We start from the raw sequence: 17,485 nt of genomic DNA, 5'->3' as shown, positions 1-17,485 counted from the left end.
TTTATTTCCAAAAATACTAAAGTCAAAAATAAATAAATTATTATTTATTTAGAGTAAAAATAGCCAAAAATATGTGTCACATCCAAGCATGAGTCTACTACTTCTTATATCTAGAATATTATTAAAAAATATTATCATTTGATTTTGATTAAGGTGGTTAGACATACATCTACTTCTTATTTTTGTTCTAAATTTTTTGTAATATTGCATTAAAATTCAAAATTTTGACCAATCAATTTTTATTATTTTTAGATAAGTCCTCGTAGTTTAAAAACTAGATTCAATTTTCTAGAGATTATTTTCTCTAAATTTTTTTATATAAAGTTAATAACAAGTAGAAAATTGCATGTCAAGTCAACATAACCTTGATTTTCTATTTTTTTATTGCCACTTAAGAGCCACTTAAGAGCATAGTTTGGTTGACCATGATCCTGCACATACCCTATTGATGAACTTGTTTATATTTGATATGTAGTGGAAAAAATGTTTTAATATTTTCAGATTCACATGCTTAATTTAAAGGTTTACATTGCATAATCTGAAGACTTTCTTGAAAATTATGGTGTATCTAGGAGTACAATTGTACAGGAGGAAAAGGGAAGTACTTTAAGAGGAATGTTGATCTCCTTATTATGAGGTCCACTAAGCCATTCAAATAGATATGTGAGGGAAAGAGGGGAGTTTCTAGATATGATTCCACTTATGATCCAAATAGGATTAGCTAGAACCTAAAGAAAGAAAGGCGCTAATTCTAAGTTCAAATTATAAAGAAGAATGAAATAAAAAGAAACACTCTCCTTAGCACTTGATAGGATAATGTAAATATAACTTTTAACTAATTTCTTAAATAATATAAATTTTATGCTATGTGTATACAATTGGCTCAATTAAGATATAGATCTAGGATAAAGATATAAAGGGAACTAAAAAATAGATTAATCACAATTGGCTAATGTTGTTCACTTATTTGTAAAGTAGGACTCTAGAAAGATTCCAAAAAGTAGGTTTTATATTTGTAATTATTTTTTCTACCACCCTGCAAATAAACATAGAAAGGAAAGATTTTGTGGTTGGGATGTGATGAAGGTTTGACTTGGTCAAGCCCTATGTTAAGGAATTAAATGTAAATGATTGAAAAATAAGATAAAGTTTAGTTCACCATACTTGAAACCCTTATTTGTAAGGGTTATGTATGCAAATGTATTATGGATCTTGAACTAGGAATGTAAGTCACCTCCACAATCTATAACTAATCTACCATAATCTCATGATCATGCCATGGATATAAATGTGCACCAATGAAGAAGATGAATGCTTAAATGTAAATCTCTTCCCTTGATGACCAACATCATGCTATATCTTGAAGAGGAAATTCTCACAAAGCATTCTTCAATGTTTCATAGAAATCTCCTTGAATGCTTGAAAATTTTGAATACTCAAAATCCTTGAATTCAAAAGGTAAGAATCTTAACTTCAGAGAAAGATCTTGAAAAAATGAATCTTGATGTGTGAGTGCGATATGATATGAGCCTAAAACGTCCATTTTTTCTCATATATGACTTTTTGGATAGGAAAACAATACAAAATGACATGAGAAAAGAATAAAACTAATTAATCCCCTAAGGTCTTTTGGTACCTAATCCTCGACATCACTAGGGACTAGGTTGATCTAATCTACCTACTCTTAGAATAGGTTGAAAAACTTGACCTAATCATCGAATAGGTTTACTTTGGATGAATAGGTTAACTTGGTTAATCTAGTCCAAACTAGATCAACCTAACTCTAGATATCAAGTCAAAGAAGTCACATGAAGGTTAGGTAGATACCAAGAAAAATAGGATGGAAAATAGAAGAAGAGAGGAGAAAAAGATATCGAGCACAATCAAATCCTTGGTCCAAAGAAGGAATTATCAAGAGGGAGATAAAAGGTCTTAAAAAGGAAAGTGCATCCATTTTAAGATGATAAATTTAGCCCCCACTTTAGTAGGAGTATGAGTTTCCTCAAAATCATGATAAAGTAGATCAACAAAAACATAAAATCTCATCATGATTGAGGAAAAAAAGAAATCAACAAGCCCCTAGGACACTTTATTCTTTATCACATCCAAAATCAAATAATAGAGATTTCAAATATGAACAAATAGGTGTATTTACATACTTAATAATGTTTTGGTACCATATTGTGAACAATACAAGAAAAAGAGAAAGGGTAAAAGTTCTCTACAAAAAGAGATGGTGTTGAATGGTTGAGAAAGTGTATGTAGCATGCTAGTCAACCCATCGAAGATGAACCCATCTAGCAATTGTGTGTGACATTTTAGTTAATCCATCAAAAGGTTCAACTGTAACAAATATCTATATCTAAAACACATGAAATTAAAGTGGACCATACATAAGGATGTGTATGGACTTATGGGATCAATATTAGGCTTCCTAGATTGCTAGTAGTGAAAAGATGGGTCCAAATAGGATCGGGGTCAGTTATCCCAAAATACACATAGTTTAGAGAGAAATACAAAGAAAATAAACTAAGCCCTCAGGAACTCGCAATATTTTTTGAAAACTAAAAGGAAAATATTAGTGAGAGGTAAACATGAAATAGAATTAGATAGATCATGGTATACTTGAGAAATCATATAAAGCACTAAGGCTGAAGTACTCCAAGTTATACACAGAATCCATATTTGTATTCAATGGACAAAGAATTACCATAGACTATGACCTAAATTAAAGAAATTGCAAAAACTTTAATAGGGGAAATGACTTTAATATAATTGCACATGCATCCCCTAAATAACATTTCCACTATGACATGCCCCCAAGAAGAGAACCATATTAGGGGAAATTAAAACATAAAAAGGAAGAGAATGGAGGGATCTAATAATTTTGGGGTTAGTAAGATCATATGATAATATATAATATTATATCAATTATGAAAATATCATCATTCCCCAAAGGAAGTAGAGGTTGACCTTAGATTGGTTTTGATGAGTGAGTATCAACACACTTAAGCCATTTACTTAGTTCATGCCAAACTACTAATACATGCTAAGCACAACATATAAATGTTAGACCATGCTGGGTTGCAATGAATGTCAAGTCACTCAAGTCTTGGGCAGATAGACCATGCCAAGTGAATCAAGGGCCAAGTAAATAGTGGATGCCAAGTAGTTTAGGTTTTGAGGTAGAAGCATAAATACAATGTATGTCGAGCATCAGAGACTTCATATGCTAAGTAACACAATTTGGACACGTTTTTTTGTAATGGCACAAACAAATATGTAAACCATTTTTAAGCCGACAAAAGGATAGATTTTGATCTTTTAAAGATAATGAAGAATCTATATGTAGATTCCCTATGCAATTACATGTAGCCAATCAAAAAATAGGAAGGTTTAAGTGGAAAAATGGATGAATCTCAACCGTAGATTCATACCTAACCCTAAGCCAATAGAGTCTTCTTAAGGAAGAGAAAGCCCTAAATTCAAAATAATGTTGAGAAAAGCGTACAAGGGGTGAATGATCAAATATAGTTTGTAGAGAATTCAAGGTGACTTAGTAGTAAGAGTAAATTGAAGAATCAATTAAGTGAAGAATAGAGGACAGAGAAGGATACAATATTGATCCATTAGATTATGAAGGATCAATCAAAGATTGTGCAGATGTGAACTATTATTAGGAAAACAAGTACCAACTATAGGATCTATGCTAAGATATTCTAACATGTGATTTTAGGTAAATCTCTTAATAGAGTAGTCCTATCAAATTGCATGAAATCCTTTAACAGGGTGCTTAATTGTAAGTTAAAGTCCTCTAACTAGGCACACTTCTAATAGGGTGTTGAAATCTCCTAATAAAGTGGGACTTAATAGTCTGTGTAAGCCTTTACCAGGGTAGGCTTTTCACAGGGAAGATTATGATTCATTGTCAAATCATTGTAACCTTAATTGGATACACTTTGTTGTTGTAGTAGTGAAGATTTGTGGGTGTCATTCCCACCCTAGTTCTACCTTCTCTCTTAGAGGGTTTATGGGTAATCATATATGGTGTTATGTGTGTTTGATTACATGTTTACATGATTTATGAATATACTTTATATGTTATTCTAGTATATTAATGCATGCAATGTATGAATGGTGAAATTTTTATGGGTCCAAGTTTAAACTCCTCATTCACCCCTTGTCCCTCGTGTCCCCCTTGCCTCTCTCAAACATTTACTCTCTTCCCATTTTTAACTCCAACAATTGGTATTGATCTCATATTACATCAACTAAATGAGACAAGAGAGGAACTAAAGAAATCCTTGAAGAGAAGGAAAGAGATTTCTATTGTAGAGAATGACAGACTAGATACAAAGAGATAGACACCACCAAGCTATTTACAAATAGTAACTCTAGTGAATCTGATGTAGTAGTTGTAGATCTAATGAAAAAGAATAGAATCCAAGCTAAGGAAATTAGAAATATCTAGATAGAGCAAGAATCAAAAGCAATACTATATGTGAGGTGACTAAACAAAAGAAGAAAGCCATTGAAGACATAACCATGATTGAAGAAGACAAAAGAATTCTGGAAAAAAAATTGGAAGAGAAGTCAACAAAGCTAACCAAGACCTCCAACATGTAATTGGATACTCTAAGTCAAATGATAAATGAATACTATGAACTAAATTTCAAAGACATTGAGATAACCACACTGAAGTTGTAGAATGAATAATTGTAGAATGACATGAAAAGAGAAAAGGAATTTGTTGAAAGTCTCAACAAGCCAAATGAAGCCATCAAATACTTTGAGAAATTATTGAGATCCCTTAGATCCAACAAAGACACATTAGGATTGGGCTACACAAGCATTGAAGATGGAAAATCATCCAAAGTCACTGAAGAAAGGCACATCAAAGGTAAGAACTTTAGACATACTTGTCATAATTGCAATAAGAAAGGAGATATTGTTAATGTGTGTAGGAGCAAAAATACAAATCAGAATGTCAAGCCTAAGAACATGACTCATTTTCATAAGTGCAACAAGCAAGGTCATCAAGTACATGAATATGACACAAGGACCATACAAAAATTGAGATTTGATGGATATTGCTACAACTATCAAAATTATGGACATAGAGCTTTTGAATGTAGATCCAAATCCATGTGGTCATCAAACAAGCCTGCAAAGGTAAGAAGCTATGGAAACCTTTATAATTGGGATTACAATACAAGATATAGTTGTCACTATTGTCAAGAATATGGACATATTCCTAAGAATTGTATTAGAATAGACTTCAGTGGTAACTACAAAAGATGGTTGAGTCAAACTATGTCTTTTAGCTATTTGAAGACTGGTCAGATTAGTACAACATTGTCAAACTAGGTCAAAGGCACCAAATTGTGAGTTTGATAAAGGAAAATGAAAGGTAGATGTTGAACAAATCAGAGTTGAGATGAAAAATGCATGGAAAAAGAAAGATGCTTGTAAAACATGAAATGCAGAAGGGAACACTTTACCCAATGGGTCAAGTGATCACACCTCATCAAATAGAACAAACAAGAAGTATGTGGGACTAATATTCAAGTGTAATATCATACATCAGTTCCAAAGGGAGATAGTACTAAAAATAATGCATTAGCATGAATAAAGATGAAAGATGTTGTAAATTAGAGTTAAATCTTTAAAGTTTTCATGTTGTTTCCAAGCATGAAATGTTTTCTATGTATGTCGAGTGGAATTGTAGTTGATGTCGAATTGCCAACCTAGCTAGTTGTTGTTGAGACTATAGTAGCTGCCAATTTTTGATAATATCAATGGATGTTGAATGAATGTAAAATCAAGTTGATACTAAGCTTATAGCTATACAAGCATTATGCATTAAATGCAAGAGTTTTGAAGGGTATATGATCATTTCTCACTCATTATTCATCATTTTGAATTCAAAAACGAATGAACAGAGTGAAAGGTGATTCAAAAACTTGTTTATGACATCTGTAGAGAATTTGATAGCAATCTCACACCAGTTCTCCAATTTTCACAAGGTATTTATCAGAAGATGACCTACATAGCTTTTCTTTGTACAAACCCTAGTTTAACAAATGACATCTAGTTTGAAGAATGTAGAAGAGAAAGAGGTTTTAAGTGTTCATCTTGTCAACGATGAAGTCAAACAACCTATATTTAAGGTCATCCCTAACATAGCCTACAAACAAGATCCTTCTTTCACTTTATCCATGATCCCATCGAATATCATAATGGTACAAGATGTAAGGAGATGTTATAATTGTAAAATTAGTAGCATTGGGGATTTAGAAATCAGAGAAGCATATGATAGGTTTTATGAAAATGATGTTCTAAAGGAAGAGTATAAAATAGTTGAGAAGAAGGGTTTGATGTGTGCCCTAGATTTTCCCAATGTATTTAAAACTGAGTGGATTAGAATTGTTTTGAGTCAAATACATGATGGATCTTTATGGCTGGATGGTGGAACAATTAAGATTACCAAGAGGATAATTCATACAGTTACTAGCTACCCAACCCTAGATTGGCCCAAGACTCTAAGAAGTTATTCCAAGGAAGTGATAGATAAAAATAGAGAAGAAAAATGGAATATAAGAGGCATGATAATAGATATTATTACTGATCCATTGTTAAACTTTTCTATTAGGGTAATCTCTCACAAATTCTATCAATCTAGTAGGTTGAATAGTGTACCCTATATTACAGTGGATTGATTCCTATCTAACCATATTCTACCAATGTTTTTATAAGGAGAGAAAACCATAAAAAATTTGAGAGCCTGGTATATAAGTGTGAGAGGAGAAGGACATATTCTAAGAGTAGAGAAAGAGCATTCATAGTGACTATGGAGGTTATGATAGAGATATGAATTAAACAATCAATTAGAGAGAACATAGCAAGGTAGTTAGAGGATACAGAGATATATCTGATAAGAAGGATCAAGTGTACATTAGGAAAGATAGGATTTGGTATCTAGTAGAGTAGTGCTAGCTGAAGGATCAATGCTAAATTATTCTAATAGGTGAATCAGGGAAAATATCTTAACAAAGTAGTCTTAACAGGCTTTTGCAATGCCTTTCACATTGTTGTAGCCTTTAAAGAAAAGATCTACAGAGAAACATTAGACATAGATAAGTACATATATACAAATAGATATGTAGTAAGAAAGATAAAGATATATGTCCATCTAAATGGGGGAGATATTAGGATAGACAGATACAAAAAGAGAACAAAATAGATATAAATAGATATGGAGATATGGTGGGATAAAATTATAGATGTAGAGTTATGAAAGGGAGTGGTGGAAAGTGATAGATGGATAGAGAAGGAGATTTTTCTATATATGGAGGGGAGATAGGAAGATATGGATAAAGGTCAAACTCTCTGTGTGTGTGTGTGTGTGTGTGTGAGAGAGAGAGAGAGAGAGAGAGAGAGAGAGAGAGAGAGAGAGAGAGAGAGAGAGAGAGAGAGAGAGACAGACAGAGGATACAATAGAAAGAGATATAAATGGTGAAATATATTAGTAAAAAAAAGGAGATCCAAAGAGGATGAGAGGAATATCCTAACAAAGGGATAAATACTTAAATTACCTTTCATACATATATGGCATACCCCTTTATATTTATAACAAAGAAATGACTATTGTATATGCTTGAAATAACTTATGATTAAAGCTAAGGGTGTCACATATGCAACCAATGATGTTTGTGGCAATATAAGACACTATATTACTTGTATCTTTATGTTATGTGGCCTCTTAGTACAATGAGATAATTTTAGTTTGGGAGAATATAGTACAATCTTTAATTATTATATTAAATTCAAATTGACATTAAAAATACTTTAGAAATTTATTTGGATATGTTTATTTTATATTAAATTTGTAGATATTTAAAATATGACATGTTTATATTTTGAAATTTAATTATTTAAGTTTAAAGAATATTAAAGTTTATTTGATGATACTATTATATATGAGAATATAAATTATACTTGATTATTTTAAATGGAGAATCAATATGATGTTTTAGAAAATTTCATTTTGAATAAAATTAAATCCACTATAATATCAAATTCTGTAGGAAACTTCTCATGAGGGTAAAAGAATACAACTTCGATTATTTTGATATCAAAAGATACAGTTGGATTGTATGCAATTTTTTGAGCCTCGAATTTCAAATGATTGTGTTGTAAAAATGTGGATATTTAAATATTTCTATAAGAAGCCTACCATGAAGTATATATTTAAAATAGAGGATGTTCAAATGTCAAAGCATTATGAATATGAGAAATCAATTTATGAAATTCATCAAAGATAGTAACAACATCGATTAGAAATACTAGACAACTAGATATTATCAAACTCATCATTTTCCTACACATTAATTTGTGTGTATATATATAAAACATATACCAAGACAATAAAATTATATTTTTTTGACATACGCTATAGTTTTGATATTTAATGGTTAAATTTTTAGTATCAGTAATGTTGGATGGGGCTATTATTAACTAGTTTGGGATTTCTTACAAGGGCTTGGGCTTGGTGTTGATTTGCATCAAACAAAGAACTCAAAAGCTTCTAGATTCCATCTCAACTACCAATCAAACTAAAGAACAATGCGAGCGCAAAGCAAAATAAAATATTGAATTCCTCCATGAATAGGAATTTTAAGTTTCATGAAATTACAATCTAACAAATATTATAGAAAAACTAAAATCCAAATCTTGTTCCAGATAGTAATGAAACTCTAAGCTTTATAAGTTTTGAAGGCTATTATTTGGACCCATAACTATAATGAACTTAAATAGAAAAAACTATAATATTTCATTTACAAATATTCTGCTATAGTGGATTGTTACACTCCATGGAGTGGACTTTGTTAACCTTGCACCACACAGTAGTGATCCTCTCCTTGGGCATCTATCTCTTTTGATTTCTCCCCATTATGAGGTGGTTTGAATACTAGTGATGAGTATTTCACGTAGAAAAGTTCAAATCTATACTGAATAAATCAAATTTTGAGAGCAACTTGTTCCCATCATCACAAAACTACAATAAATGATGGTGGACTAGAAACATAGACGAGGCAATAAAAAAAGAGTTATAACATAAGAGGTGATCGATAACCAACAACACACCTAAAATTTGGCATAGGTAATTTCACATATATTTCCCATAGTTCTTTTAGATTCCAAACATCTCCAAGGTTTCATATGAAATGCTTTGTAGAACCTCCATGTGGATCTAGTTGATGTAAAATTCACAAATGTATAAGCAAGGTTTACACCATTTCTTCACAAAAGGAAGAAAAACATGTCAACATTCTTGAAACCTAATAAATCAAAGATGGCCTAAAACCTAATAAGTTAATGATGTATATACATATTTTGAAGTTCGAATGGTGTCATCCTGAAAATAAATTAGAAGGTAGAAATTCATAGTACGATAGTGGCTTATCAGCATCTATACTCATTTCTTTACATTTTTTAATACATTGCATCTAGTGCCTGTCTAGGATTCCAAGAAACATGTTTGACTGGAAATGGTGTATAGAAAATCACATTAGAATAAATGATGATTCTAAAAATATTCTTTGAAGAATTTTTTACATTTTTATAAAATTTGAACACTTGGCCTCCAAGTTCATATAATGAGTAGTGAGAATACCTATATGCATTGAGAATATGTTTTATGATTAGTGTTTTTTAAGTAAAAATTAGAAATTCACACAAAAAAATTCTACTGCAACCTACTAATCAAAATTCCTTTGGTAACCAAGTGAACTAAGCTAACACTGACTCTATTCAACTTTTCCTTTGTTAACTAAGTGAGCTCAATTACCACTCTTTTCTTCATAACTTCCTTTGATTTCTGAGTGAGCTTGATAGATATTTCCTTCTACATACAGTAAACTTAGGAATGATTGTAGATGAGGAAAATTGTCTTCACTAACCAAGTGAGCTCGACATGCACTGACTGTCAACTGATATGAAATTTGTGTGACATCAAGGACAATGCAAAATTAATCAATTATATTTAAAAATGTATATGATTATGAGTCATGAAAATTTGGGGTAGTATTTTTACTTCTAAGCTCTAGGCTAGAAGACATAGCCTAGTTAGAGGTTTAGGATAGGTGAAAAGAATATTTATTGCAAGGTAGAGCAATATATTATGAAAAAAGTACAATTTCGGATAGGGTATGAGTATATCTTCGTATGTTATAAGGTTTGACAGATTACCAAACTATTTGAGGTGATTTTGAGTAATAAACTATAGAGTTCCTATAAATTAGGCCTTTTAGCTCTATTAGACCTACATAATAGGAATCACCTACACAGACAACCTAGGGATCTAAAACCTACATAATCCTTTAGGAAATCAAAAAAGATGTTCAAAACTAGAATTTATTTTCCAAGTTGCTTGAAGATTTTTCAAAAGAAAGAGGATTTAGTCATTTTAAAGGGCTAATTGGTATTAGGCCTAATTGGGCTTCCTAGAGATAAAATCTTGAAATTGATAGGAAAGAAGTCTAAGTATCTTTCTAAATGGATTCAAAAGATATCCCTAGAATGAAGATTGAAGTTTGAGAGAAAGTTGCACTTAGAAATTTCTAAGTGAGTATGGAGAAGAGTACTAAAACTAGGGTGTTAGTCTTCTAAAGTTAAGCACAAAGGATCAAATTCTTGGAGAGGAGTTTGGATTGGTATTAATTAATTATCTAGGCTAGTCAAGGACCTAGGAGGACTAGGTACCTAGAAGAGACAAGATAGGTCTCTTGAGAAGTAGTGAAATCACACCTTGGAACACAAACACCACTATAAGTACCAAAGCTCCATTAGTTGCAACATTTATGCCATATTGAATTGCTTTATTTTGGTCCTTCTTGTAATTTCAACATTTCTTCTTGGTGTGGCCTAGTTTACCAAAAAACTAGCAAGTTCCATTTCTTTCTCAAGACTTTAAATGATGATTCATTTTTCCTCTTCCATTAGTGTTATTGTTATTATGTCTACCTCTTTCATGACTTCTTCCTCTACTTCTTGTGCTTACAACTATTAGAGCATTAGTAGAAAAGGATTCATGGTGTTTCCTTCACGTGTCTTCACTAAGTAATGTAGCTATGAATTCATCAAATTTCAGCTTATTCTTGGATGCTATTGAAGTGCTCATAGCCATTAGTGCACTTTCCAAGTTGTTCAGAAGTGAACATCAAAATAATATGGCTTTTATTTCATCATCTAAAGGTATAGCGACTGAAATGAGTTGACTGACTAATGTATTAAACTTGTTTAGATGATTTGACATTACTCCCATTTCTTTCATTTTGATATTATATAGCTTCTTCATTATAAAAACTTTATTTGAAGCCGAGGGTATCTCATATGATGAAGATAACTTTTGAATTAGCTCTCTAGTTGTCTTCTCTGCTGAAATGTTAAACAACACATTGCTAGAGAGATATATTAAAATTGTTGCCTATTCTTTCAAATCCATTTTATACCAATCTTCATCTAACATCTTTCCTTGGCCCTTTATTTTACCAAGCAATGTAGGTTGCAAATCTTTCTTGATAAGCAAAGACTCCATCAACACTTTACATAGCTCAAAGTTTTTCCTAGAAAAGCTTTTGATTTTCCACTTATCCACCTAATCCATGGCATCTATAAATCTTTATCGAATTCAAAAAAATTGAATGAGCTTAACCAACTCTGTTAGCAATTATTGAGCTAAAATAAAAGATACATAAAATAAACTAAAGTTAAAAACCAAAACTGAATCAAAAGATGGAAAAATAGACATAATTTATAGTGCTTCATCCTACTAGTCTTAACTACATCCACTCTTCAAGTAGCGAAACATCTTTATTCAAATATTATTCTTAGTGCAATATAACAATAGAAGATTGATTATGCACATATATATTCTTCATTCTTAGTGGAAGATGAAAATACTTGAAAGAGGAAGAGGTGGAAATGATTGGGCTTCACCATTAGAGCAGCAGATGTGTTACAATATTCCTCTACCAATACCCATTACAATGATCACTATCGTAGAGCTACTTCTATTAACAATAGTGACTTCTTCTTTATATTTGGATATGTCTAGATCCCTTGATCTTAACATTTTCACATGTTGAGGAGTTCCATTTAACATGTCACCATGAATATGTCTTCTTAGGAAAATTTCTCACATTTGATGATTATTCAGTTTAAACTATCTTGTACTCTCTCTTTACTAAGACACACTAAACTTTATTATGAGTTAACTTTAGACAGGGCTCGATTTAGATTATTCAAGTGATGTTGATCATAGTGTGAGTCTACCCATTCTTAGAATATTTTATTATCATCATTCCATTGGTAAGATCAATAGGAACTTTGATCAAATATTAAGTTATTGTGAGCTCAATCAATTTGAATTTTGAACCATGAATTGCTCTATCCATCTCAGAGAGGCAAGGGCACTTCCTTAGGCCACTTGATTCATGATATGAACCACTTGGGGATATACTACTTTTATCTCATCATGTGCTTCTCACTCACCACAATGCATTGTGAATGGCCCTTGAACATCAAGAGTTGTTTTTTGGATTTGATATTTGTAAAGTCATTATCTCCTCAAATAATGCCTATTGATTCTTATGAAAGAAGAGAGCCCCCACTTTACAATATTTGCACATTAAATGGCACCTTTTGAGCATTAGTTATACTATTCAAAAACTTCAAAATTTGATATTTGTGATCTCTTTCAATAAGGATCACCAATTCTTTTGAGATGAGGGAACTAGAGGAAACCAAGTGAACTAATTTGCCTCTTAGAAGCACAAAGGTGGATCATCATGAGCTTTCTCAAATTTTGGCCTCTAGGGAGAATTCATCTACTAGGACCATATGTTTTGTCTTGGGGAGGTACCTTTCTGGTAAATATCATGTCTCTATTGGGTATTAAGAGATAACTAAAAAATTATTTGGGGATGTTGAGGTCCTTTGGTGGAAGTTGGCATAAAGTTTCTTGTTCCAAGTGCTATTTTTTCATATGGCTAGTGGCTCACAACCACTATTTTACATGGGATAATCTTTGTAAACATGGATTTTAGGGCCCCTCTTATTATTTTTTGTGTGGTAATGGGAAGGATTCTATCTCCCATTCATTTTTCCACTGTTCCTTTTCTACTTAGTTATGACACCTTTGGTGGAGTTCTTGGGGTTGCTCTTGTGGGCATGCTTCCTCTTTGCCTGAGTTCTAGACCCACTTGGGAAGTGCTTCCTCTAAGTCTTCTCCTCTCCATGTTGCTTGGATTGTTGGCCCATCATTCATTCATTGGTATTTCTAGCTGGAAAGGAATCATCAAATCTTCTAAGAGTTTGGATTAGTGTAATAGATCTATGGTGGCTCTCATTTTCTTCAAGACACTATTCAAGTGAAGTGTGCACTAGATGAGGGTATGGATTTGGTTGATCTTGTTATATGCAATCACCTCAATTTTCATCTTTAGGATGGGGTTACAGCTCAATGGTATCAAAGAGTGCCAAAGTAGCATCAACGATAGGGGAAAGGATGGATGAATTGGGAGGGGCATTAGACTCCTCCTCCTCATGGAGCTCTAAAAATTAATACTAATTGTTCTTCCTGGGGGAATACAGGCCCTGCTGGTATTGGAAGAGTGGTTCATTGTAGTTTTAGTGAAGTTAAATTTTTTTCTCAGTGCATAAGGGTGACTACATTAATAATCTCATGGATTCTCAAGCCATTTTATATGCTATGGAATAGTGTTTTTTGCAGCTATGAATCTAACTCCAAAGTGGTGGTGAACTTGATTTCCTTGCAAGAGCTTGAGGTTATTACTTGGCAATTGGCCACTGTTGTAAATCAAACTCTTCTCTTTTGTACCTCTCTTGAGTTCAATAGGTTTACTTACACTCATTTTGAATGGAATAGAGTTGCTGATTGTCTAGCCAAATGAGCTTCTAGTCATGCTCTAGGATGGGATATTATGGATAGGGGGCAACTTCCCTTTGAGATGGTATAAGAATTTGATGAACTTTTTTCTTAGGATAGAGCTCCTTCTCGAGCTCTCCTCATTGTATTCTTTTCTTTTTTAATAAAATTATACCCCTCTTTTCCCAAAACCCATTTATATATCATTAGCAATTCATTTCAAAAAAAGATAATATTATGTTTAACTATTCTACAATGATTTCAAGCTCTATATAAGGTATAAATATGAAGAAGATAAATTACAAAATTATTTCAAAGGTAATCAAAAGTAGTATGAGTAAGATAAATTGAAGTCATTGAGTAGATAGGCAATAAAATTACCTCAAGTGATTCAATGAATCATCTTGGTGGATATGCTCTTTTTTTATGTTTGCATGTTCTACTTCATTTCTATGGTTTAGATTTCTCAATGGATCTCCCATGATGCTAATTTTTTGTTGCATAAATTTTAGTCCACCCATGCTCTCTTAAGGCTATAGTATTGGAAAATATCAATTAATGATAGTTGGACTATCAAAAGACTTCATGTCTATTTAATTCTATTAGTCAGTTAGCTGGGCATAATTTTCTCTTGTGGGTTTTGGATTGTCTTGCAAAGCAACCAAATATGAAATGTATATTTTTTATTGCCTTGCAAAGAAACAAAATATGTAATGAATGTTTATTTATGTATTCTCTAATAAATTCATTGGGCTCATTATTATTATAGATGGTATTTTTCTATAAGAGTGTGTGGGTTAAAAGAAATCAATAGCTCAAGCCTAGACTGTTGTGATAGGAAAAAATCTAGAGAATAGAGTTGTCTATATATGTCTACAAGTTTTATGTATAGTTATAGTTTCTGTTGTAAATATTAATATAAATAGATGTGTTTTTCTTCTTAATTTTCTATCTCCTTTTTGTCTTTTTTTTTGTTCTTTATTTAATCCATATTTTTTCTTCTTCATTTTGATGTTTTTTATTTCTATTGAAAGAGAAATCATTCTCCTCATTTCCCTCATTTGGTATCAAAACCTAGTTGAATCATGTGTCTTTTCTTGGGTTTTTAGTTTTCCTTTGGCAACCACTAATGACTTCTACTTCTAGTGCATCCCTTGTCAATGTGCAAAGCCATGTTTTCATAGGGAAAAACTATGAGTGTTGGTCTTTAACCATGAAATCCCTATTTAGGTCTCAAAAAATTTAGGAAATAGTGGAAAATGGCTATGTGGAACCAACAAATTAGGCAACATATAATGCTCTTACGCAAGCAGAGAAAGATGTCTTAAAGGCTCAAAGGAAGAAAGATGGAAAGACATTATTTTACATCCATCAAGCAATGCATGAGAGAATACTCCCAAGAGTTGCATCATCTAAGTAAGAAAAGGGGGCATGGACATGTAAGCAATGGAAGAAAAGGAGGCATGGGACGTACTATGGATTTCTTATCAAGGCATGGATAATGTAAAAAATTCCAAGTTACAGCTCCTTAGAAGATATTTTGAAATCTTAGTTATGAAAGGGTCAGATTTAGTAGAATCTTTCTTTAGTCATTTTTCTAGTATGATTAATCAAATCAATTATCATGGAGTGGTCATTGAGAATAGGAAGGTTTTTGATAAAGTAGTTAGAATTTTTCCTTCTATGTTTGACCCTTTAGTTATGGTCTTGGAGGAAACAAAAGATTTGAGCCAATTTAGTGTTGATGAACTTCATGCATCTCTTATTATTCATGAATCACACATTTCACTGGAAAATGTGTTTTCATCACAATAGTCTATAAGACATGGAAGAGGATGGGGAAGAAATAGTTGTAGAGGTAAAGGGAGAAGTTCTCCTAGAGGTGGAAGGACTAGCACTCCATCAAATGCTAGTGGAAGAGGTCAAAATCAAAATTTCAGTCACTCAAGTGGCCAAAGATTTGACAAATGAAGTCCAATCATTATGCTTATGAATGAAAGAAAAAAAATATTACAAGCAAAAGAAAAGTACAAATCATTCAAGTAATAATTCCACAGATCAACCAAGTAACACTTACATAGGCAATATGTTCATTGCATTTAGTCATATTGTTTAAGGAATTTCTATTGGCTCTCCAATTGAGTGTGATGTTATCCAAGAAAGCCCCTATGACATATAGTATTTCGATTCTGGTTGTAGTAATCACATGACATGAAATAGGGATTTTTTTAAAATAGCTTGGATGAATCAGTTCAAACTAATGTCATAGCAACAACAAAAAGTCAATATTTTGGGTAAAGGTGAAGTTAATATTGTAACCAAGAATGGGGAGCTAAAACTATGTTCATTGCATGTACTAAGACTTCTAATGAAATTTCTATTAGCTCTACAATTGAATGTAATGTTGTCTAAGAAATAACATGTGATATATGGTATTTAGATTCTAGTTGTATTAATCACATGATAGGTAATAGGGAATTTTTTAATAGTTTGGATGAATCAGTTCAGACTAATGTCACAATTGGAAACAACAAGAAAGTCAATGTTTTGGGTAAAACTGAAGTTAATATTCTAACCAAGAAGGGGGAGCTGAAAGTTGTGCCTGATGTATATTATGTTGCTGGTCTAAAGCACAACTAAGAGTATTGGATAGTTGATACAAAAAGGCTTTAGAGTGTTTATGAAAAACAATGAGTGTGTAATTATGGATAAGTTTCCAAGCAATCAAATTATAGCCAAGGTAAAGATGAAAAGAAATCACATGTTTCCATTAAGAATAAGACTAGATATGAAAGGAAAAATAGTCCAAGATGTTGAGGAGACAAAAAATGTAAATTATGGAGTAGCCTTCAAGGTAGACAATACAAATTCAGTAGTCACCATAGATAGCTCCCAAATAGTTTAGTCCAACTCTGAAGAAGAAAAGGATTGTTGTGTAGAAAATCAAGCCGCATTTCAATTAGTGGTAAAATATGAGTGATTCATGGCTATGCCATTTTAGATTTGACCATTTTAACTTTTGAGGAATGAAAGTATTACATATGAAAAACATGGTGAAGGGTTTTCCACTGATTGAAAAACCTAAAATGATTATTGATGGATGTATAGAGAATCATTTATAGTTGGCAAGTCAAATAGAGCTAGAGAACCACTTGAGATTGTGCATTCAGATATTTTTGGCAAAATGACAACACTTTCTATAGGAGGCTACACTTATTTTCTTACATTTATTGACAATTTCACAAAAAAAACTTGAGTTTACATTCTAAAACAAAACTATGATGCATTTTCTTATTTTCAGCAGTTCAAGACACTTGTGGAGAAGCAAAGCGATCACCACATCAAGGTTCTAAGGATAGATAGAGGTGGTGAATATATATCTAATGATGAATTTTTTATTTTTTGTAGATCTAATGGCATACACCAGAAATTTACAGCCCACTATACACCTCAAAAAAATGGTGTAGCTGAGGGAAGGAACTGAACCATTATGGAGATGGCTCATAGTATGGTGACAACCAAATGTCTACCTAA

The sequence above is a fragment of the Cupressus sempervirens genome, chromosome 11 (assembly GCF_028749045.1).
Source record: "Cupressus sempervirens isolate cs-2001-9-10 chromosome 11, ASM2874904v1, whole genome shotgun sequence".
Classification (NCBI taxonomy): Eukaryota; Viridiplantae; Streptophyta; class Pinopsida; order Cupressales; family Cupressaceae; genus Cupressus; species Cupressus sempervirens.
This window is presented reverse-complemented; position numbering follows the sequence as displayed.